We start from the raw sequence: 23,213 nt of genomic DNA, 5'->3' as shown, positions 1-23,213 counted from the left end.
AGAAGTTTTGGTGACGTTCTACGTTTCTTTAGAATGTAAGCCACAGTTATTCAGTAACTTAAATGTTAGCCTTCTCAGCTGAATCTCTTCTTTTGAAAATTTTTTTAAAAAAATACTTGTTTCTTTTGGCCCCACAGAAAAGAGACTTTTGATTTTGTTCTACAACATGAGCAGGAATGCAACCTATCTTAAATTCTGGTATTGATGTAAGAAGAGTTAATATTGGGAAATTGAATTACTTTCATGTGCTTTAAATATAAGTTTCAAGACAGTTAATTTCAGAATGGCATATCTCAGCAGATGCATGGAATTTATAATCAAGCTCATCTTCACTACGAGCCTTAATATACAGTTATATAAAAATTCTAAAAATGTCAAGTAGGGAAAAATTCTTAATGCAAATCAATAACAATTTGGCCATGATGCTAGATCAGTTGTATTCTGTGGTTTGTAATTTTTCAATGAATAGACAATAATGTTTTACATAAGCATTGTAATTTCTTTTTATATTGATTTGTCTTGATAGCTCCTTCTAGTTGTTAGCATGACTATTATTTGTTTGACACTACCACCTAGCGAATGTGGCTCTTGTCATAAGCTGCAGTGCAACTTCCTGCTCACACACAGAAGTTACCTTGCCAATAATACCAAAAGCTGGACAAAATATTATCTCCCTTCTACAAATGGTCTGCTTAACATGAGTACCTTGGCTTCTGGGCAGAACTGTACAATGCATGCTGGAAACTTTGTTAACACAACATTATCACTGGTTCTTTGAGAATTCAAATTGAAGCCATTTGGATTATCTGTGTATAAACTGCAAAAGCAGCTCTTGCTTTGAGCTGTAGGTGTTGTGTACCATACACCTCAACAGGGTGACAAGTTCAGTACTGTATTCTTAAGAGCTAATAACAAAAGAGCCTTCCAAACTGTGTTTATTTCATCCTCCATTCAAAAAAAACCAGTTTCTTGGATAGTTAGATCCTTGCTTTGGTGTGAGTCTCATTTATTCAGGGTTTCTTGTATTAAGGTCCAGAAAACAGCTGAGTGGAGAAATCAGGTTGCTGCAGAAGCCTGAGTCCCTGTGGTTGGAGCAGCTCATCCTTCCATCTTCTCATGCTCTCTCTGTTATTTCTTTGCCACAGGATCTGGGAATCTCATCGCTTCTCTCTTTGTTCGGGCCCAGAGGTTCCTCTTCTGCTGCACTTGTAAGTTGGTGGTGGTTTCCAGAGTGATGTAGTGATTGGAGTTTGGGTGATGGGGTTGTGCTTGGTGGTGTATTTTCAGTGGCTCTTCCCTGTCCTTTTGCATTTCTGGGTTCTTTACTCAAGTGCATTCACACAGATAAAGACAGTTCTGGTTCATGTTCTGGTCATTCTGACCTCTCCTGTGATCCCCTGGATTTTATTGATGCACATTACTGTATCTTGATATTGAAGGGCATGTATCACATGCTAGCTTAAACAACAAGTTAATTTGGTTTGCTCAATTTGTGTTTTTTAATATTGTTTAATACAGGTACTGTTGAGTGAGCACATATACTCTTAGGGGTGACACAAATTAATTCCAAACCCATCATAGAATCTCTCCATGGATTTATCACAAATTGCTGCAGCTGTGAGTGTTTCCGTGCTCTCATGAAAAGTATGATTAAATTCTGTCACTACTGTACTGTTTTTAATAAATTTAACCTCCAAACTAATAATTTCTCAGTGTCAGTTTCTCTCTGGTCAGTAGATAAATTAGTTAATGACAAATTAATTAGTTAATGCAGTCAATCTTTAAAAGCTCCATAAAAAAGATAAGAATGACTGGTGCAGATTCTGTAAATGTTTCAGAAATAGGGGCTCATGTCTTTAACAGGAAAAAAAAAAGTTGCATTTTTGCATTAGTTTCTTGACTATTACTGCTGAATTAATTATGGAACATGCTCACCTACAAAGCAAGAGTGGAAGCTGAAATACTGTAGTGCCAACAGCTAGATCCTGAAGCAATGTTTTTGTAATAATTTGGAGAATAGCAAAACCAAACAGGAATAAAAAACCAGCTCTGACAGAGCTGAAAAGAATTGAACTGTGCTGTGTGCTGAGGAATGGGCATTCTTTTTTTTTTTTTTTCCCTTGCGACAGGAATTAAGGTATCTCAAAAATAAACATAAATTTTTGGAGCTTTCTGAAAGGCTCTGAAGTCCTTAACATTATCTCATTGCTCAGTTTAATCTGAACAGTGTCTTTATGTGGTGAATAACTGGGAAATTAATGCAATAAGCAGAGGATTGTTGCACTTGTTTACTGTTTCCATGTAGAATGTTCATGCATTTGGGTTTCCTAGGAGGATAAGCATTGACAGGAAGGCTTAAACAGGCAGCAGAGCAGTGACCCTTGAAGTGCCCCATGACCTGAGTTGGCAATGTCTTCTCCTCATCTTCAGGTCCTGGCCCTCAGCTTTGCTGAAAGTGGGAAGCTGGAGCTCGTTAGAGTGTGTGAAAAAGAGAGAGGGCAGTGCTGGGGTGCAGCCAGTTACCACAGTCCCATTTAGCAGTATCTGTTCTGAAGAAAGGTATTTGTAGCTCAGTACTGGTTGAACACAAGGGGTTAAGACAGAGCTCTGTCTGCCCAGGGGCTTGGGGAAATCACCAAGCATAGGTCAGACAGGATGCAAACCCCTCTGGTTTGGGGAAGTTGAGAATACTTGAAATAAATGGCTTGTCTCCTTCTGAACAGGTGGAACCCTGGTTTCTCATATATCAATCTGGCTGTTTCTGCCTTCTGTAGGGACTGGCACCTACTGGTTGTTAATAACACAAACAAGTTGGATTTCTGGATACTTCCAAAGAAGACATGATTGAGTCTGAGTATCTCTGCTGATTACAGTGACTACTGAACTGAACTTGGGAAATGTTTGCCTGCAATATTTTCCACTAAATGAGTCAGTGTAATAGTTGGAAAAATTGCATGTTGCTGTACCAAAATTAATTTAAAATCTCATTCATTATTTGAACTAGTCTGACAGTCAAATAAATGTACACCTTCCCCTCTGTATTTTGTGAATAGTGTCAGTTGCCATATTAAGGACTTCCAGCACTTGAGTTTGATTAAAAATTGTTTTAAATTGGATTTACTGTCTTTAATATAGAGGCTCAATAGGAAGGATGCTATGCATGTTTTGCAAGTTTAATGAACCATTTCAAATGACACTTTGTTATTAGTTTCAAAAGTGGCATTGTATTTTGTCATGACTTTTTCTAAATGAAGTGTAAATGGGAAAAACAGTGGAAGTTATTCTGAAGGTGCTCAGATAGGATACAGCAAACACTGTTAATATATAGCAAATGGAATTACTTAGTGAGTGGTTGAATCCTTGCTATTTAAATGTGTCAAAACAGATAATGGTTAACATGATTGGAAAAGAGGTAATTTGTTCAAAATACAGTGGCTCATATGAAACAATTGCATACACGAAACTCAGTAAGAATTTTGGAAAACTGTCTCCTGTTATGCTGCATTTAATTGAACAGATTTAGTGTTTGTCACTATTTAGAGATACAGACTTGGACTTACTCTAATTTTTAGGAAAGACTTTCTAGCTTCAGAAGAGCAGAAGCTGGACAAAGTCTTCTCTCAATACATTATTTGTATGAGTGGTTTTTTTACGTGTTGTAGGAGACTTTAGTGAAGATCTATGCCCTGTTGGGTGTATATGAGGCTAATTCTACTGTAGCTTGTGTTTCATACTTCCTGGCATGCTCTGTGTCTTAAATCAGTGTGTATACTTCAAAGGCTAATACACTTGCTCAGTGCTTAAGGAATCTGCACTTTGAAACTTGAATTGTTTTTTTTGGTACTGTTTTGGGGTTTTTTTCTGGCTTCCCCCATCCCCCCCATGCTATCTGCTCTTTAAGAAATAATGGTATTTCTCCTGTGATGACTCAGTGTACTTTGAATTTTATCTGTGTTTCTTGTGTTTCATGCTTAATCTTTTCAAATGCAATTATCCATGTGATGTATTATAAGCTTCTGGGGAGAACAGAGCATTATAGTTTCTACATGAATAGCTTGTAAGAAAATGACTAAGTGGACCTGTTTATAGACCTAATGCACCAGGATTCAACTGCAAAAAGAATGTAAGGACAATGGGCCCTGGTTAACATTCTGTGGAAGCTGGCAGCTTTGATGTATGTATTTGTAGGTGTCTGCAGAATACAGATAATCAGTATTTGAAGTGTGAAAATTAAAGATCTACTTGACCAGTCATAATTACAGCACTGTAAGGGCAGAATGGTACTGAGAAGTAATAAAATGCTCTTTTATCTCTTACACTGTAAATTATAATCTGTTTGTGGTTAAGAGAAAATGTTTGGTGGCTGTAGTATCCCATTCATGTGGCTACTAGGGGGGATTTTCTTACCTTCCAGATTTTACTTTGACCTAGCAGCAGTTCAGGAATTTCCTCAAAGAGGAAAAACCACTAAAAATGTGCTTTATTTCTTGATTAAAGGTTCATCTGTCATTGGGGCTTGACTGTTACTCTGACTTCCTTTTTTTAGTATTGAAAGACGTTGGGGTTTTATTTTATGATGTTTTAGATGCTTGCATTTTATAGAGATACTATGGTATCTTAGCATTTTGAAATTTAACGTATCTGTCTTTTGGTTTATGGAAAGTATCTCCATTTGATTGTTGTGTCAGTTTTACCCAATTATAAGTCAGGGGTTTTAGGTGCAGTATCTTTACTGTATTTTCTAACAGTGCTTTTCTATTTAGTTTTTATATTCCCCTTCTAAATTTTGATTTATTGTGCTGAACAGAAAAACAAATGTTTCTTGTACTTAGGCTCTCTATTATATCAACAGAAAGCATAAAATGTCAGATTAAATGTTCAGAAGGAAATAGAACAGGCTGAAGTCCTACACTGCTCACTGTGCTGTAAAAAATGTACAATGAATGGAGTGGGTGGGGAAGGTCCTGGAAGATCCCAAAGAAAAGGCTGGCATTGCTGGGCTTGTTCCCAGGGGGCAGGTCCCTGGCTCTTGGTGCTTGTACGGAAATGTTGTACTGGGCACACTGTATGTTCACTGCTCTTGCTGGGTGTTTCTCTTGCTTTGAGCTGGGATCCAGCCTTATGAAACTGCACTCAGACTACCTGGACCACTTCCATAATTCAGCAGGAGTAGGAGCCATAGTTTCCACTACACTGAGTGCAAGTAAAGTTAAGTAGAAAAGATGGTCTGTCCAGAAGGCTGCAAGAGTTAATTGCACATATCTGATAACACAATTCAGTAATTTTGGTCTGCTGGGTGCTTTAGTTACTATTTTCTCTCTGATTATGAGAATAAATAATTGTTTTGAAGACTGTTCTGCGAACACTTGAACAATAATTGTGTCTTGAAGAATTATTTCAGCAGCCGTCTGCATTTGTGACAGCTATGGTAATATAAATTACACTATAACATATAAAAAAAACTTCAGTATTTATGAAAAGAATAAAGTCCATGAGGTCTTAATAACTGCACTTTAATTGCATTTATAGTAAATGAGGAATTTTCTGAATTTGGAGTTAGAAATTTGGCAGGATTTGGAATTGCTGGTGTGTTTTTTTTTCTCTCACATGAAGAATGACTTTTCCATTAGTTTGCTTCATTTCTAGCTTGGCCAAATACACTGAAAATTGGGATATGCTGCAAAGCATCTTGGTTGTAGGCTTGCAGTTCAGGCTATTAGTTAAATATAAGCTATATTTAACACCTCATGCAATTTTAGTAGCTTTCCCAGTAATGTTAACAGAATTGTCTCAGCCTTTGCTATGTTGTTTAAAGTGCTGACACAAAAGGAAGCCTGATATAGCAAATACAGATTTCTTTTTTTCTATACAAAACCACCATTCTCTTGTTTCTATCATACTTTGATCATTATAGTCAAATAGTTTCGAGCATATTCCTTTCATTGACTTATTTTTCTTTCAGCTAGAGTTAGTCCTGTTGCACTGGTGCTGTTCAGGAGAAGATGAACTGACAGTAACTCTGCTTTGTCTCTCCTGTGACCACACCAAAGTACGTTAGACCTTCCTAATCTTGCACTGTGTGATAAAAGCTTTAATGTCCTTTGCTGTTGCCCTGATACCAGTGCAGCTGCCTCACCCATGGTTCTTGTTATCTCATTACTAACATTACATTCCTTATATTGGCTAACTTGAAAAATCTGCTAGAATAAATTTCCAGCGATAACTGGCAGGAGAGGCAGCACTGTTGCACAGCAAGTGCTTGTGAATCATTTAAAACAAACACACTTGTGTCTTCTGTTTAAGTGGGAATGTGTTTCTGTGATTCTTAGTATCTTTCTTCATCTGAAGGGGGCACCTGAAGAGCAAGGAGTAGTTAAAATGGAATAAATGTTTTAAATTGAAGAGAAGGATTTATTTGCCTCTAAGTAGAATTTTAGTCTGTGGACAGATACATTCTCCCAGTTGATTTTTTCCAATGTACACTCCATCTGACAGTCTGGATATGTTTTTTGTTGTCAGATGATCTTCCTCTGTACATTGAAGCTTCTTGACACTGTGCCTTGCTGGGAGGTGTAACTCTAGCAGGAAAGGAAGAGGGAAAACAAAACAACAGCAAAGAAAATGCAGGATTCCCTTAGGGCAATAAGTTTTGCTTTTATGTAGCAGCCATTTTCTGACAGGACACATAACAAGTTCCTTGTATTTTTCCCTTGTGTGACTTTCCATGTTCCACACAAAGCATACAGAGATGTTTATACCTTTTTCTACTTCATAAAAGCACTTCCTGGAGGAACAGTTCCTTTCCTCTCTATGGCCCTGCGTGGCTTGTTTTGTATAGAATTACAAAGATGGGGAGAGGTTAATGCTACTACTCTTTTCAACAGGAAAAAAATATGTGTTTTTCGAAGTACTATATATAAGCAGACTTCTAAGCAGGATGAGAGAATGTAGGATAATACAGCTCTTACAGGCATCTGGTTTATAGACAGTAAGTATTTATCAAGCAAGACAAAAGCCATATTTATATGACGATAAATGATATCCTGAAATCTGATCACCTGTAAATGTGTACTGATGTGAAACATTCTTCAAAATGGTAGAAATTACTTATTCTTGTCTTTTGTAATGCCTGTGCCTTCATCAGAATATCTCTGAATGGAATTCTTTTCACTTTGACATAATAATTACATGGAAATTAGAAATGTCACTGGCAGAAGTGATGGACCTACAGTGTTTTAAAGATGAAGATATATATATACATATATATTTATTTACATATATATTTATTTATATGTATATATTACATATTTTATTTATTATATATTATTTATTATTTATTATATATTTATTATATATTATTATATATTTATTTATTTTAAAAACAGACTCCCCTCAAGAGACTTATCAGTAAGGATTTGATGAATTTTATAATTTGGGGTGGTGGAGTTTGAAAAAGGAATGGTGAAGACGTGATTCAAAATACACTAAACAGTAGTAATTAGCTTAGAATTTTATGCTAACAAACCATTTTAGCATGGTTGTCTTCAGCTTTTGTGGGACAGATACCTTTTGCATAGTATTGAAAAATAGGTTAGTCCATAGACAATTTTATGTTGTTTTGTTTTAGATAGAGAAGTGTCAGATGTCCCATATTGCTCTGTCTCATAGAGAGCAGCAGAATGAGCAGAATTAGAATCTTGTCTCGTTTTTTTTTTTGTTTTCTTTAGATGGTTCTCTTTATCATTCCAAAGGAATATGAAGATTCTTTTTAGGTTAATGTTTCTGTGCAGCTCTCGTTTATGGTGTTTCAGATGGTTTGGATGTCATTGCCATGTATGAGAGCTGGATCCAGACCACTGCTGCTCTTCCTCTCAAAGCCAGATTTCTCTGGACCAAAGAGGAGACCTGGGGCACTGATGTGGTGGTTTCAGAGCTGGTTTCCAATTGGAATTTCCAGAATCAGCTCAAACAAGGTCACCATAAGGATTTGAAAGGCAGACCAATGTTTAAAGGAACTCAAACAGTTTCTGCCATCTAAACAATATGAGATGTGTGCAGGAGCAGCTCTCCAAGCCTCAAAGCTCTAAAGTGGTTCTAAAGGCTTAAGAGAAATACATCTTTGAGTTTTGATGCAGTGGTTTTATGTATCACATAAGATTGCTGGCTTGGTTTGATTTTTTTATAATGGATGGAAATAACTTGGCTCTGCCCATGGCTGCTGATATGTTAACATCCTACATGGTAAATTGATTTCAGTGCTTTGGGTGAAGGTCTGTAAGTGATTCCAAGTTAAGCGTTTTGGCTGATTTCCATTGCCAGGCCCTGGGCTAAGAACTTGTATCATCCTTTAAAATAAAACAAACAAACCTATGAGTCCTTTCCCAAAGAAACTAAATGGTAGGTCTGATTTAGATATAATTTCTTTTGCAAATAATTTATTTATCCTTGAATAAGAGAAATGCTAATTTTAGATGAAAACACTGCCTAGGCACAGTGACCACTTACAAGATTTTTTTTTTTTGTGAATTTAAATGCATTTCACTGTTAGAAAAATATGAAAAGTGGCAAGTACACCAGGGAGATAACACAATGTAGACATCATGGCATGTGTAATGAAAATTTACTGAACAATAAAATAGATATTGACAATACAGATTTCCTAGAGAAAGACAAATGACACATGACATAATAGAAACACGAAGTTTTACAAATAAACAGCTCCCTTGAGAAACTTGAAGCATCTTGTTAAATGGAGACATTACTTCCATTGGATTGAAATTCACATTTTTACCACTTCTGCTTTTCTTATGACAGCATATTTATATTAGGGAATAGCTTTCTTTGATTTTTCTGAATGCAGATGCACCCCTGAAAGTTCTCACGTTGGTGTAATTATTCTTCCTTAGGAATTAGTATCCTGTAACACTGATTTATATCAATAAAATATATCTGTTCTATGGCTTTTATTGGTGGATCAAGTGAATACCACAGCACTAGTTAAGGTATTTCAGCTTAGAAAACTCTAAATTGTCCAATGGGTGGGTCTGAGTAACAGAAAGTTTGCTGTAGTATCATCCTTAGGATAAATATAACCAAGGACTGTACTGTTGCTGCTAGTTTATCTATCACATCTGGATTGTGTTGTTAGATTGTGAAAAGAGAAATTTCCCCATAAAAATTGTCTCTGCTGAGAAGTTTGATTAGTGATTGCACCTTATTTCTCATGACTCATAATGTAGCTGGGCCAGTGCAGACCTTATCTTACTTATATACAGATTGTATGATTTTGAATCCTGGACAAAACCAAGCTTTTACACATCAATTATCTGTGTTCTTTTTTAAGCTAGACTTTTAAACCTAGTAATGCTTAGAAAGTATCACAGCTTAATCAACTCATGAAAAACATTTATTTAACATTTATTTCGTTGACCTTAACATTCTTCTTTCCAATTGCATCACACTGAGTCTTGCACAGGTTCAGATTATTCCTTTTCAGAAAACCTAATTAAATATTGGTTTATGCATACATGACATGAAAAGTCTTCAAAGAAGTGATTATCAGATTTCTGTGAAAACTCAATTTGTTTTCAGTTGCTGATGCATAAGATCTAGATGAAGTTTAATGGAGAACCAGGCTGGCAAGAAATAAAAGTGTTTGGCATTGTATTACAAGCATTTTTGCCTGCTGTGCTATTCCCACAGAAGGTACAGTAGGCATGTTGAACAAGGAGAATGGTTGAAAAATACATCAACATGTGAAAAAAATCCTAAATTACTTGGTGATTTTTATAGACAGAAAATCCACCAGGTTTCAGTTTTGGACTTTCTGCTTGTGCACTTGTGTCTAAAGAGCTTTAGCTATTCTGAGAGTGGCTTTGGTTTCCTTTTGTTTTGGAATGGACTGAGCCTTGTCACTCCCGTGGAGAGACAGACTCTTCAAGCCCTTAGGGAAGGCCCTCCAGACCTCCTTCAGGAGAGGTTCTGAGTGCATTTCCTGATCTCCTCTTGGATTCAAGGAGCTAGGTCAAGTCAAAGACTTAAATTAGTTACCACTTATCTCCATGTTTTCTTAGTTCATTATGTTGGTTATGTGAACTGTAGGATCTGCTTAACCCTTTTGTCAATGTTTGTGCAGAATATGTCTAGTGAAAGAGTATTGGTGGTGCTTTAGCAATTTTGGCGTTATTTATGGTAATAGTAAAGTTTTTATATTAAGAAAATCAGGACATTTGAACTGTTTGCAGTGTCTTGTGTAGAGTGCAGTTACTAAGGAGCAGCTTTTGCTTCAAGCTGCAGCACTTGGTTAACAATTGATATGAAAAAAATGAAGTCGTTTAATCCAGTTCCCCTTCCCTCCTCTCCCTCAGGATGGACATTTTCTCTCATCGCATCTTTGCTTATCCCATGATCTCTGCATTTACTCATCTTTGGCATGGCAGATATGATAGATCTGCAAGGGGTCGAGTTACTGCCAGGCTTTAAGCTCTGTTTTGCCTGAATTTAATACTTCCATATACTTCTTTCTTTGTAAATTATTTTTCAAACTACAAATAACATCAATAAAAAGGTTCATCAAATAGTTTGAAATTGTGTAATACCTGATCACAGTGCCTTGTTACCCACAGGTAGCTTGCAAGGGTGAGTGCCACTGCTGCAGCTTGTTGTGAGGAAGAGAGTTGGCTTTAGCTGATGTGGAGGGAAAGGTTGTGGAGTTACAGCCTCTTCCACGTATTAAGAAACCAGCCAGGAGCCTCTGGCCTATGAAAAGAATGAATGTGGTAACCAGGGGGAAACTATGACACTTCTAAGTTGAGGAGGAGAATTTATTTGTGAAAGATCCTGAAAGCTAAATCTTCTTTTCATTGGCTGTCCATGTACATCATTTATATCTATAAAGACTGTCAAGATCAGACCTGTTGCCTTGACCCTTAAGATAGATTTGGAAAATCTCTGCTTCTTTAATGTGCTTTTGTTTGGATGGTTGTTGTTGGGGTTTGTTTGGGATTTTTTATTACTTGTGGCAAATTTGTCTCTGTGTGAGGTATTTCTGTAGAGGAAAGCTTGTTCTCAAGCTTACCTTGTACAACACAGTAAATGGACCAGCTCTTCTCTTTGTCTGCAGGTTTTCAAATGGCAAAAATATAACCAGGTATTAACTTCTGCTCCAGGTGCTCAAAATGCCAATTTGATGGTATCTTCCCACTGGCCAATTCTGAATCTGTTTCCAAAAGAGGTGACACAAGTAGGTAGAGCTGATGTGGTTAAAGCAGAGGAGTAGGATTCCTTTTCTGTGCGCAGATGTTGTCTTGCTCAGTAGGTGATAACGCTGTGTTTTGCTCACGGGTCCTTTTTGCTGGATGTAACAGCTGTTGTTGTTACAATGATGATAACATGAGCTGTAATGAGTTCTTAGCACTTTGTACTTGCAATGGATACTCCCTTTGAAAAAGTGCATGGTGTAATGTCTGTAATCTGAGAGTATTCATTTAATGTATGTTACAAATACAATACAATTATACAACACTGATTCACAGCAATGACCATCTTAAACATGCACTCAGAAGTTGGATTCAGTTTAAATATGTGTTTCCATTTTATCCATGTCCTACACAACAAATGCCAGCAAATATTTTTGGATTATCTATGCAATTGAGGAATTACTTTCTTTTCACCTATGAAACTTATTTTAGATTATTGTAATGAAGTACAAAAATTCATCTTTTGGTGCATTGGAATCATACTGATGCCAATTCAGTAGATAATAAATGATTTGTATGTATGGGTTTTTGCTAAACTGTGGTATTACAATTCATAGTACAGGTACATACTTAGTTGATTTACTTTTGCATTGGTATTTGTGGAGGGAGGAGGTTATTTTAGGCTTTTTCATGTGCAAAGCCTTGGAAGTTCTCAAGTGGGCATTCAAACCTTATTTTTGAAAACCTCTATGCTTGCAGATATCAATGCAAATTTGTATTTTGTACATTTTATGAAAAATAGCCATTGCTGATTTGGACTGCAGTAATGTTCTGAATTTGCAAGCTTTGGGAATATTCACAGGTGTTTAGTGACCTGGGGACAAGCCTGGGTTTATCTTTTTTCCTTCATTCCTCATATTGACAACTGAATGCTCCACAGACATCAATGAACTGGCCCTCATTAAAGCCACAGAAGTTGAAGTGTTCTGTGAAAAACTGTTCTGTTAATACTGAACTCAGGTATCACAAGTCTCAGTCTGCTGCCTACATTACATAAATCTGCTTGCTGAATAAAATTTGGAAAGGAATTGTATGTGAAGTGTAAATTAAAATAAAGCTTCTACTTCTTATTAACAATTAATAAGTAATTTAAACAATTTCAAACCTCAGGGTTATCCCTAGTCTAATTTGAACTTCGGGAAAAGGGGTGTTTCAGGAAGCAAACCTCTCCAGGGATGCTTTAAAGAAAAATAGGAAGAGTTTGGTGTTTCTGTTCCCTCTGTTTTTGGAAAAAATATTTTTTTGGCATTAAATAAAGGAATTGGAAGAAGAGGAAAGGCAAAAAGAAAAAGGAATAAATAAAGACTGCCCTAGAGTAGTCGCTGGGGATGCTATCATTTATATTTAAGATAATTGTGGAAGGTGATAAAAGAGAGTTTTAAAAGATTTGATGTTGCTGCCTGTTTTCTCAGACACCCTGCTGTCTGCTGATGACAGCTGCTTCATTGAGATTATTGGTTGTGGCCTTTATTTTAAGAGTTTGGAAGCTGTTAATAAATATATGAATAAACCAAATGGAAGCATATTCATATCTGCTTCATTAGCAAACAGACTTACAGGAATATACCAACTTTTTGAACTTTCAATACCTAAATTCAGTACTTAATGACAATATGTACAACAAATTTCTGCTTTTGTCCTCAAATGATACCTGTATACTCCTATAAGCGACTTTTCAATGGGAAGTTTTGCATGAAAATTATGGCAAATAGTTGATGTGGCAAGAATCTCCAAATTCTTTGGGTAATTTAAAAAATAATTATTTCTCAAGTGAATATAATTTTACTTCGAATTAACTGGGAATTCCTGTACTTTTTGGTAAGATGGTGGAGACAAGAACAACATAGGAAATCAAAATAAATATGATATCTGATTCTGGCTGCACTGTTGTCTTTGTATGTGGGCTACTGGATTATTTTTTGTTTGACTTAATATTTTTCTTTCCACTCTTTGTACACATTTATGCTTTTTGTTGTCTCACCTATTTGTGTGTTTCTACACCTTCAGTTCATTCATGATTTTGTGGATTTGTTCTTTTACAGCAAATTGCCTGGTATAAAGCTTAGGTCTTTCCTACAGTGGACTGAACCATTGGAAATGCTTTTTCTCAGCTGCAAATTCTTGGATATAATAATAGTTTTTATTTCGGTTACAAATCTATTGGATTCATAAGACTTGAACACTTTATCAGCAGTTAACCATGTTGGATCACTGTGGGGTACCTTCCTGTGAAGAGTCTATTTAGGATTAGATTTAGGTCTATTTTCTGAAATGTAAGTAACCCTTTGTGCCTTATATTTTCGATTCCATATCTGTTAAATGCAAGGGACGCAATTAGCTGTGATTGTTGTTGTTGCTGTTGCACTATGAAAGCCATTTAATTCCTCTCTGTCCTTTCCAGCCCTGGTCCCCTATGCCCTTCCAAAAAAAACCCATGAAAACATCCCAAACAAACTCCAAATTCCCAAGAAGGTAAAAGGACCTTGGGTTTTGGGATGATTTTTAGAAAAACTTATTCTCAGTATCTTTTCTGAAGTTATGTGCAATCACCTGTACTGTATCCCCTCCAATTTGCCTACTGCTGCACAGTTCCACTGATGTGGAAACATCTCATGGAAAAGAAATTCAAGATTGTTGTCTTTTTACTGCACAGAAAAATATCTAGAATTTTACAAAGCTTTCAGTAAATTATTTGCAGTCCATTTAAGGAAGCTGGCTGAGCTATCAATAGATAAGTCAGGTTTTTCCCTTGTCTGAGGTATCCTTAAAAGCCTGAATTTTCTACTTGAATTTAATACTGGCAGTTGTTCCAGGGTGAGCACCGAAATAAACCACTGCATATTTTTATCCAGCTTTTCTTTGCTGAAATTGTAATGAAGGCTGCTGAGAGCATTTATTTTTTTAATATATAAAATTTTTATTTTACTTTTAAAGTAACACCTTGGTTTAGAGGCCACTGTAAGATCTGAGACTTCCTTAGTTACTCTTGCCACAAAAATAATTGTATTTTCAGCTTTTGAGACTGAAGGTAGTTTAGATCTTTCCATTCTACTTTTATGGTTCATAATCAGGTCCTATATTCCGTGTGGCCCTGCAGGGAAGGGAGCATCTCCAGCTCTTGGTGTACAAGTTCTGTGGATGTTGTGGTTAACCCCGCAGTGGGGAATGCAATGTTTCTACAGGTGTGTGCTCAGGTGGGCCTAGGTCTTACTGTGCTGCTTTGGGTTGGGGTCCAGGAGCTGCTCAGGAGCTGGTTTGGATTTGTGCTGGAAACACTGTTGATAACTCAGGGATGTTTTAGTTATTGCTGTGCTGTCAAGACCTTAAGCCATTAAATTGACTTTACCTCAACACATGAGTTTTCACACTTTTCTAGTTCCCTTCTCCATCACACCAGGAAAGGGTGAGCAAGTGGCTTTATGGGGCTGGGTTCTGGCTGGGGTTAAACCGTGGGTCAGATATTGTTCCTCCTTCCCACTGGAGGGCCCATTATCCAGATTTGGTGCTGTATAACTCACTGTCCTTGTGAAAAAGGAAAGCTTGAGAATTTTGTGTTGCACTGTGCACATGACAGTTGGACTTGATACTCCTAAAAGTCTTTTCCAACCTAAATGTTTCTATGATTCTATGATTTATTGCCTGCATAATTTTTTTTTTTTTTCCTAGGTATAAAAGGAATAAATGAAAAGATTCTTCTCATGAGTGATTTCTCCCTGGCTATTATATTATTTACTTGGCTGATGGCTTTTTAAAGGCTCTAGATTTTAGTAATGTCCAGAGACTTCTTTGAGGTAGAAGTGCTCCAAACCATTTTGCCTTTCCCATGCTCTGATCCAAAGAGAATAGTGAAGTGGGTGAAACCTGAAAGCAGCTCTGTGTGCAACAGCAGTGTTCCCAAGGATTTTACAGAGCTCCAGGAAAAGGAAGGATTTTTATAGTGCAAAACTATGAAAGACTTGGAGTATTCCCCTAACCTGAATCTCTTGGAGTGAATAGGATGGCTTGAAGGATGGAATGTGGCAGATGTAACGTTTCTTGTGTTTTCTGTTTTTCAAATACGATCCTAGCAGTGATGTGCTTAATCTGTTGGCAGTTTGTAATCTTGAAGTAATCAGCTGACACTGACATTACAATTTAGGTACTTGTTTTATATTGGTGGAAAGAGAGAGGACCAGGGATATTATAAAAGTTGCCTTTTTCCTCTATGAGATGTATATTTTTGGTATAATTTTTTGTGCTGTGCTGTTGGTCCTTTTACCTGTTGGACGTTTTATTCGTGTTTGCTCTGAATTTTTTTAATGGTTTTCGTTTTTTATTTTTAAATCTTCCTCTACTTTCTTTCATACTGCTTTTTCCTAGCTGTAAAATACTTAAAGATTCTTGAAGTTCAGGATAACTTTGATTGGCAAAATCAATGTAAAGTGGTAACAAAGTTCAGGCAATAATAAAGAAAATACTGTGGGTAGACACTTTTCTATTATGGTTGATGGCATTCCCACTGAGAAAATAATTTTAAAGGTATGCTGTTAGCTCTTTTTAGATATTAAAAGTAGTCAGGTGGTTTGGAGCATCTCTGGTGTTAGAAGTATGGGGGAGGAGAGGGGTTCTGAAAGTTCTCTCTTGCTGTATAGAAATCATCTAACGACAGTTCTGACTTTTGTGTTTGTGGTCAGAGAGAGAAGATGGTGATGTGCACTTCATGTAGAAACTGTCAAAGTACAGTTATAATTCAGCATTTTTTATGATTATTTCCATGTCTAGTCTCCTGTGTTTGTGCTTTTTAAACTATGAATGAGGGACTTTGAGAAACAGCACTGATGATTTAAAGAATCACTTATGATAAAATATCTCTTTCTGGGAATTTAGGTTCCAGTAGATTAGCATTATTGATCATTCTCTTCTCATGTACTCTCCAGATGATTTTAGACATCTGAAGTTATTATTCTTTTCTTGTCTTTTGTAATTACCAGTACAAGGGATAACTGAACTAGAAGACAAGAAGGATGCATTCTAATTGTTCTAATAAATGACATTAATGATCTGTGCTTACGGTCATTTTTAGTGAGAACTTGTTTGACAAAGTGACAACTGCAAGCAAATATAACTTCAGTTTTCTCTGACTGAAGCTTCATGGTAGTAGGTTTGAAAATAGTAGTAATGGTAGTAGATTTGAAGCTCAGTATTGGAGGGTTGGGCTCTTCAGGTGCATTGGAGGTTCTTAAGCATCTTTTCCCACCAGGCAGTGTCAGTAAACTATTCTGTGTTGCTGGGAAAATCAGGTGACTTGCTAGTTTACCCAATGCAGTTCTTAAATAGTGCAGGAAGACAAGGAAGAGTCATTCAGACAATCAAACTTCTGAAGGTTTTAGTACTGAAATATTTACTACTGGCCCAGCCTGTCCACTGAGTCATTTCCATGGTGTGTCACAGTCCCTGGGACAAAATGCACTTGGATAGTGTGCAGGTGTTTAACATCTGTATAGCTGGTTTTTTTTCATGTCCTTTTCATGTATTAGAGCAGTTCTAGGCTGCTCTGCAGGGCTGTTGAGTTGTAATGACATCTTGCAGGCTTCTGATGGCTGTGGAAAACTCTTAATGGCCTTGCCCCTCCCTTATGGTTGGGATGGCATTGCAAGGCTCACAAGGTGCTTGCAGACCTGCCAGGCTGTGGGTAATTAACCAAGGACTGAATGCTTTGTTTAAAATTAATAAGATCATGCTTACGGCAATATGAATGACCAGTGTACATTAAAACCAGATGAAACAGAGCAATGGATAGTGGGAATGTGGTAGGGGAAAGAAGATGCCACATGGGTTTTAAGTATATTCTACTCATCACAACCTCTGAATTATCCCCTTTTATCAACAGCCTTCCTTCTGCTGACAAAATATTTCTGACCACTTAAATCTAACAGGTGATCTTGCTCCAGAAAGAGATGGAGTAGTTCTCACTAAATTAATCTTTGCATTAACTCTTAATTAGAAGAAATACTGAAGGTGGCATTATGGCATTATGTTTTGTGAGGCGTACTTGCATGATCTATAATTAATGTCATTAATGGGCTATTATAGTTGGTAACAAAGGGTAACAAGAACTAAACTATTAATTCTTTATTATATGACATAGAAGTGTTTCCCTAGACTTTCCTTTACACATCTATTATTGGCAATTTTTTTAATGGAACACAAGACCCAGGTAGAATGATTTGAGCCAGGCCTGAGCTTCTTAGAGTTTCTAAATATGCAATAAATAATCTAAGAATAATAAAATTAATTAAGACCAGTAAGAGCTTTTAAGATCACTCAAATCCCATATAAACATTTTGCATTCAAACTTCAGGCTTTACAGTTGGAAAGCCCACCCTACATAATGAAAAAACAAATATAACTAAATAGAATTTTTGCTTTTGAGGCACTGTTACATAGAGGCCATGTAAAAGGGATGTAATTGAAATATATTTAAGTACAGATAATATTTGTACAAGATACACACATCCTTCTCCTGGGTCCATTGCAGTGGGTTACTGTTTGTTTTTATAAGCTGTACTGCATCTGGCTATTAAGTTGACTTTCTAACTCTATGTGTAAAGAAATACCTTGCCCTTCATTAGTTCAATCTAAAATTCAAATTCTTTTTGTAGTGTATAACAGCATTAGAAGTACTCAGACAAATTAAGTGATTCAGTATGGTAACTTTTGAAGAATCTAATTTCCATGCAGGGAATAATTTTTATCATCTGGCATAAAGACAAAACTGTGAATCTTACAGTGACTGCTTTCTTTTGTAACATTTTGTTTCATGGGGTTTGCTTCCTGTTAATCCATGCTCAAATCCAGACTCATAAATCTTATCTAATGTTACAGGCTTTTAATGCACACACAGATTTTAATCTACCTATTCTTCTCTTTTGCACATGTTACTGTGGTCTCTGCTTGAGCATTTCTTGTTTTGATGCAGTTTTGAATCATGACTTTATTTGGGATTTGTACCTACCTGTCTGTGTAGCATCATTATAATTTGTGGCATAATTATGCATGTACAGCATTTAAAAATACATGGTGAATATGATGCCTGGAAGACACCTGTGGGTATTCAGTTTGTCAGTGACTTTTTAATCGTCTTTTGTTGCTGTAAAAATTTATAAACCAGATTAATTTATCCCTTGAAAAATTTTAGTCTCTTTCCAGTACCAAGCAGGACTCTGATAACCTTTATTAATATTCTGAAATGTAAAAATTCACCAATTTGAAAATGGCATCTGGGCTGTGTGTCCACCTGTCAATAACTGGTATTAACTTGTTGAGTTTGGTGAAATTGCTTCCAGGATTGGAGAGAATTCTGTACCTGGCTGACAGCAGGTCGCTGCCTTAGGCTGCCAGGGGGATGAACTGAAATTGCAACAATGCTTTGGAAGGAAAGTTGGAGAGAGCTGTGGGGTAAAAGAACTTTCCACTGCACTCGTATTTTCTGTCTAACCTTGAGAGCCTCAGATGTCATTCTTCTGGTGCATTCCTTTTGGAGAGATCTGGGCTGCTGTGAGGTTACTGGAAGTTCATTGATTCTAGACCTTCAGTTCTCAGCTATGTATTCCCATTTAGCTAATAAATTTGGATTGCAGAACACTGTTTTCTGCTTCTTTTTTGGTTGGTTGGTTGTTTTTTTTTGTGGGTTTGGGTTTTAGGGTTTTTTTCCTTATTTTTAAAATTTTTATTTTTATTATAAGGCAATAAGAAGAAGGATAAAATTCTGCTTAAGGCAGCTCTTAATCTGAAGGTTTTTGTAGACATGCAGGAAGGTGATCACAGCATTGCCAACAATCTGTTGTAAATCCTTTATATGTTTTTAGAAAGTTTGTGCATATTGAACCTTTGCTTGAAGTTATTCTAACCAGGAAGACACCTCCTCAGATAAGCATGAAAAATGCAGTGGATCTTTCTAGGTGCTTCTTTCTTGAACATTTTATGGCTTATTCCCAAGTGAAACTGAAAAATATCAGGTCATCCGCTGCCTGTCCTGGCAGGGACCTGGCTGATCAGAGTATTTGAGACCTTGGGATTTCTCTACAGCCTTAGATTTCATGTCGGGACAAAAGCACATTTGCTGCTTTACCATGTGTAGCAAAACATGGTCTGAAATCTCAGGTTACCCTGGACATGGACATGCTCTTAGAGAAAAAAAAAGCATGAAAGTCAAAATCCATTAGGCAGTTTCAGGAAAGGGGTTACAGGAGTAGGTGCAGCATGACATGCTGACATAAACTATGTGTCTGTGAGGTTATCGAATCAAATATTGACTTGATACTTTAGTTGTAGCCCTTGGGCAAATATTCAGTGATACTTAAAGGTTTTCTTGGCCTTGGCCTGGTTCCTTTTGGCTGATTTTAATCTTTGTTTCTCTTCTGGTGATTTACAAGCTATTAGACTTTCAGGTGTTGTTAAAACATGGCTCTGGATTTACTGAAAGCCACCCTAAGTACAGGAGAAAGCGACTCATTGAAGTTTGTGTCTTATTTGGCCAGAATTCTGAGCATTCATCTTTTTAGAAAATTCCCATTTCTTTCTGCTAGCTGAGGCATAGCAGGTATTTATCTTACTGAGGTAGACTCAGCAGGACTCCTGGGAGCTACAGGTTCAAAGTTCAGCCTACAGAATTGTGGTTGATAAAGTGTCCTTTGGTCTGCTCAGGGATGTATTGTGTGAGAGGGGTTTTTTTGTTTGTTTTTTGATGGTGTTTTTTTTTCTCTTTCTAAAAATGTGGATAAAGATGGTGACAGAGTGGACTGAGGAACTATTTTAAAGAGGATAAATGAAGTTCCAAAGCCTTCACATAAGAAGCAAGGCATTCCCCCAAAACTGAGGGAGCATGAGAAAATGGGACATGGATATGTCTCAAGTTAATAACCATTTCCTTTTTTTTTCTTTTACTCTCTTTCCTGGCAATTGGGCTTGCAGCAAATCCGAGGCTATGATGATCTCCTTTAGTTATCTATTTTTGGAGAAAACATTCTTCTCCAAGTGCAGTCTCCTTGTAAAATGCTGCAGTTTGATATCCTACCTGTCTGGAAAATAATGACCTGGGAAGTACAAGCTAAGTCCTATCTCAGTCTAAAAGAGGAAAGCTGCTTGTTTTCACAGGCCAAGCTTTACACCATCCTCACACATCAGTGATGTGAATATGGGGGTAAATTGCATAGGCTCTTTTGTATTGTTGACTTTTCTTTAGAGAAACTTTTGAAAGTCAGGAATTTTAGATAAAAATGTAAAATAACTGTGCCATGATCAAGGCAAGGATCAGACCAGTTCACTGTCCCTCTAATCCATTACGACAGTTTTTGTAAATTTGCTGCATTCTTCAGTATTTGTGCAGAGATCAGCACAAACTGAGTACCTTAAACAATGCACTGTTCAGTATTGCAACAAATCCCGAGCTTTTCTTTCATGATTTCATGATTTTATCTTCTCATAAAAGGTTTTTTAAAAATCCTGGGGAAGAAGAGAGCCTACAAGAAGGATGGAAAGAGGCTATTTACAAGGGCATGTAGTAACAGGAGCAGGGGGAATGGCTTCAAACTGAGAGTAACTTTAGATTTGGTATAAGGAAGAAGTTCTTCCCTGTGAAGGTGCTGAGGCCCTGGCACAGGCTGCCAGAAGCTGTGGCTGCCCCATCCCTGGAAGTGTTCAAAGCCAGGTTGGACAGGGCTTGGAGCAACCTGGGATAGGGGAAAGTGTCCCTTTCCATAGCAGGGAGTGGAATTAGATTATCTTTAAAAGTCCCTTCCAACCCAAAACACTCCATGATTCTATGATTGGAAAAATTTTTAAGGCTGAAAACATTTTTTTTTTGCTTTTCTCCTGCAGATCTCTACATTTTGGATGTAAGGGTTCTGGATACAAACAGTTTCCCAAACTTAAGTGTTTTGATATTCCTTTCTTTTTGGCATTCCCTAGAGATTCAGTTCCTAAAGTTTTGTATTATCTTCAAGAATCAGAATTATAGGATGGTTTCACAGTGAACAAATATAGTCATTATGCTATAAAAAGCTTTATCTCAGAGCATTGCATTAAATTATAAGGTTCTTCCAAATGTTTTTGAAATTTCTATATCTCCCAGCATTCCAAAATTTTTCCCAAATGTCTGATAAACACAAGATTTCAAGCAGTATAGTAGACCTGGCAGACACTAAATTCTGCAGAATGTAAATTACAGTAATTGTGCCTATAAATCCTCTGGACATTTTTCTCCTGTAGGCTTAGCAGTGTTACTCCAGTACATCCCATTTACCAGGAGGCTGGAGTTAACTGCATGAGATACCAGTTAAAAAATCTCAAGCTGGCCACTAGAAACTCTTGATATTACAAAATTTACTTGCTACTTTAGGTCTTTGATTTTCTCACTTGATTTTGTATTACAGTTTGTTCTAATGTCACCAAACTCTATCAGTAGATGTTTAAAAAAAATCCATCCTAAAGTCTGTTCTAGTGGAAGCTGCTCTTAAATGACTTTTTTTTAGCAACTGCCACTTGAAGGCTTGTGCATATGGGTTTTAGAAAATTAAGGATTTCTATTTTCAAACAACTTCTCTGTGTTTTCAAATGACTGTTCTATGTTTTCAAATTGGTCCAAGCTCCTCATACTCCCACACAATGGTAGAACTTTACAAGTATTTGAATTTCTCAATGTATTTTCATTTTTCACATTTTATAGGTTTGACAAGTCACATTCCTATAAATTGAATTTCTTTAGTAATGAGTGATCAAGCTTCAAATCAGGAGCCCATTTGAGAGCTGCCTTACAGATCTTCAGGGAGGACATTCTCTGATCCAGGGAACCTAAACCTGTAAGTGGAAGCCTGGAAACGGCCAGTATGGACAAATAGATATGTGTGTGGAACTTATTGAGATGACAAATTCAGGAACCTCCCTCTGTACACCCTGATAAAGGAGTTCCGCCTTCTCTCTTCTCTCTCTTCATTGCCAATGCCAAGTCCCTCTAAAAATTTCTTGACAGATACATAGAATTTGTACTTTCTGCTCTGATTTTCCTGTATTTCTCTGAGTTCTCTTCATCCTCAAAGCTACGTGGTAATTTATGATAATTACTAGTTTACTGATTTAGGTTAATGAAAAGCCCACTAAAATAATCAAGTTTCTTGCTGCTCCTTGTTTAAAAGGAGCTAGGTTCTGTCCTAGGTCCTGCCCTGTAAACCTGAGCCTATAGTTTTGAGATTTAGATTCTGTGTGCTTTATTGCAAGGAATCAAAGTGGTGGAACTTGTAGTCAAAGCACAGGATAAAACTCCCTGGAACTGAGAACTGATGGAGTTTAATATAATGAGCTGAAATCCTGCCTGTAACCTTTGACGGTTATTTTTGGTACCTTTGATGTGTCTGTCTGCTTTAGTCTTAAATAATGATTCTAAGAGAGATGCTGAGGAGCTAATGTGTGTGATGTCAAGGAAGGTCAAATTACTGAAATATTGGTATAGTTCTAAAACATATCTGAAATATGTTCAAGTATAAAGCTCCGTAATTAGTAGATACCTGAGCTTTTTGTTAACATTGTCACTGTCAGTCTCTTCAAAGTGTTGGCTTGAAAACTCATGTTTATGCACATACATGTGTATATAAATTTATCTAAATTGGCCTCTAGAGTTACCTTTGTGCTGTCAAATTGCTTGGCTCGAAAAATAGGTTCTTTTGCAAGCTAAAGAGTAGGAGGTTTTAGCACTAGTCCTAGAGTGACCATCCTAGTGTGGTCACTAACAGTCAAGTTTACCTTTAAGAAGTCCTTAAGGTAGATATTTTAAAATCTTATATATCTACCAATCAAGCCTTTCTTTCCTGTGTTAACTTCTTGTAGTACCTAATGCTGTGCTTTTTGTTGTTAACTTTTTGTTTACCATTGAGAATGATGTTTTGGAAGAATAGAAGACAAAGTATGAATTTCTCCATTCTT

The 23,213-nt window shown here is 36.8% G+C and overlaps 1 protein-coding gene across 2 annotated transcripts in view; it reads left to right on the top strand.

Moving 5' to 3' along the window:
* Window positions 1-23,213, top strand: part of FHIT (fragile histidine triad diadenosine triphosphatase) — a 538,519-nt gene that overhangs the window by 66,412 nt on the left and 448,894 nt on the right. Inside the window, exon 2 of one of the 2 annotated variants that reach the window (XM_005522023.3) lies at window positions 1,146-1,208. The exons of the other annotated variant lie outside the window; for it this stretch is intronic. The gene's annotated coding sequence lies outside the window, so the exon portion shown is untranslated. The remainder of the gene's footprint in view (window positions 1-1,145; window positions 1,209-23,213) is intronic. 2 annotated transcript variants of the gene reach the window in all.

Source organism: Pseudopodoces humilis, chromosome 13, assembly GCF_049639895.1.
Source record: "Pseudopodoces humilis isolate 2021_Gansu_Grassland_sample_001 chromosome 13, ASM4963989v1, whole genome shotgun sequence".
Taxonomy (NCBI): Eukaryota; Metazoa; Chordata; class Aves; order Passeriformes; family Paridae; genus Pseudopodoces; species Pseudopodoces humilis.
Note: the sequence above shows the minus strand (reverse complement) of the source record. Positions and strands in the feature narration are given on the sequence as shown.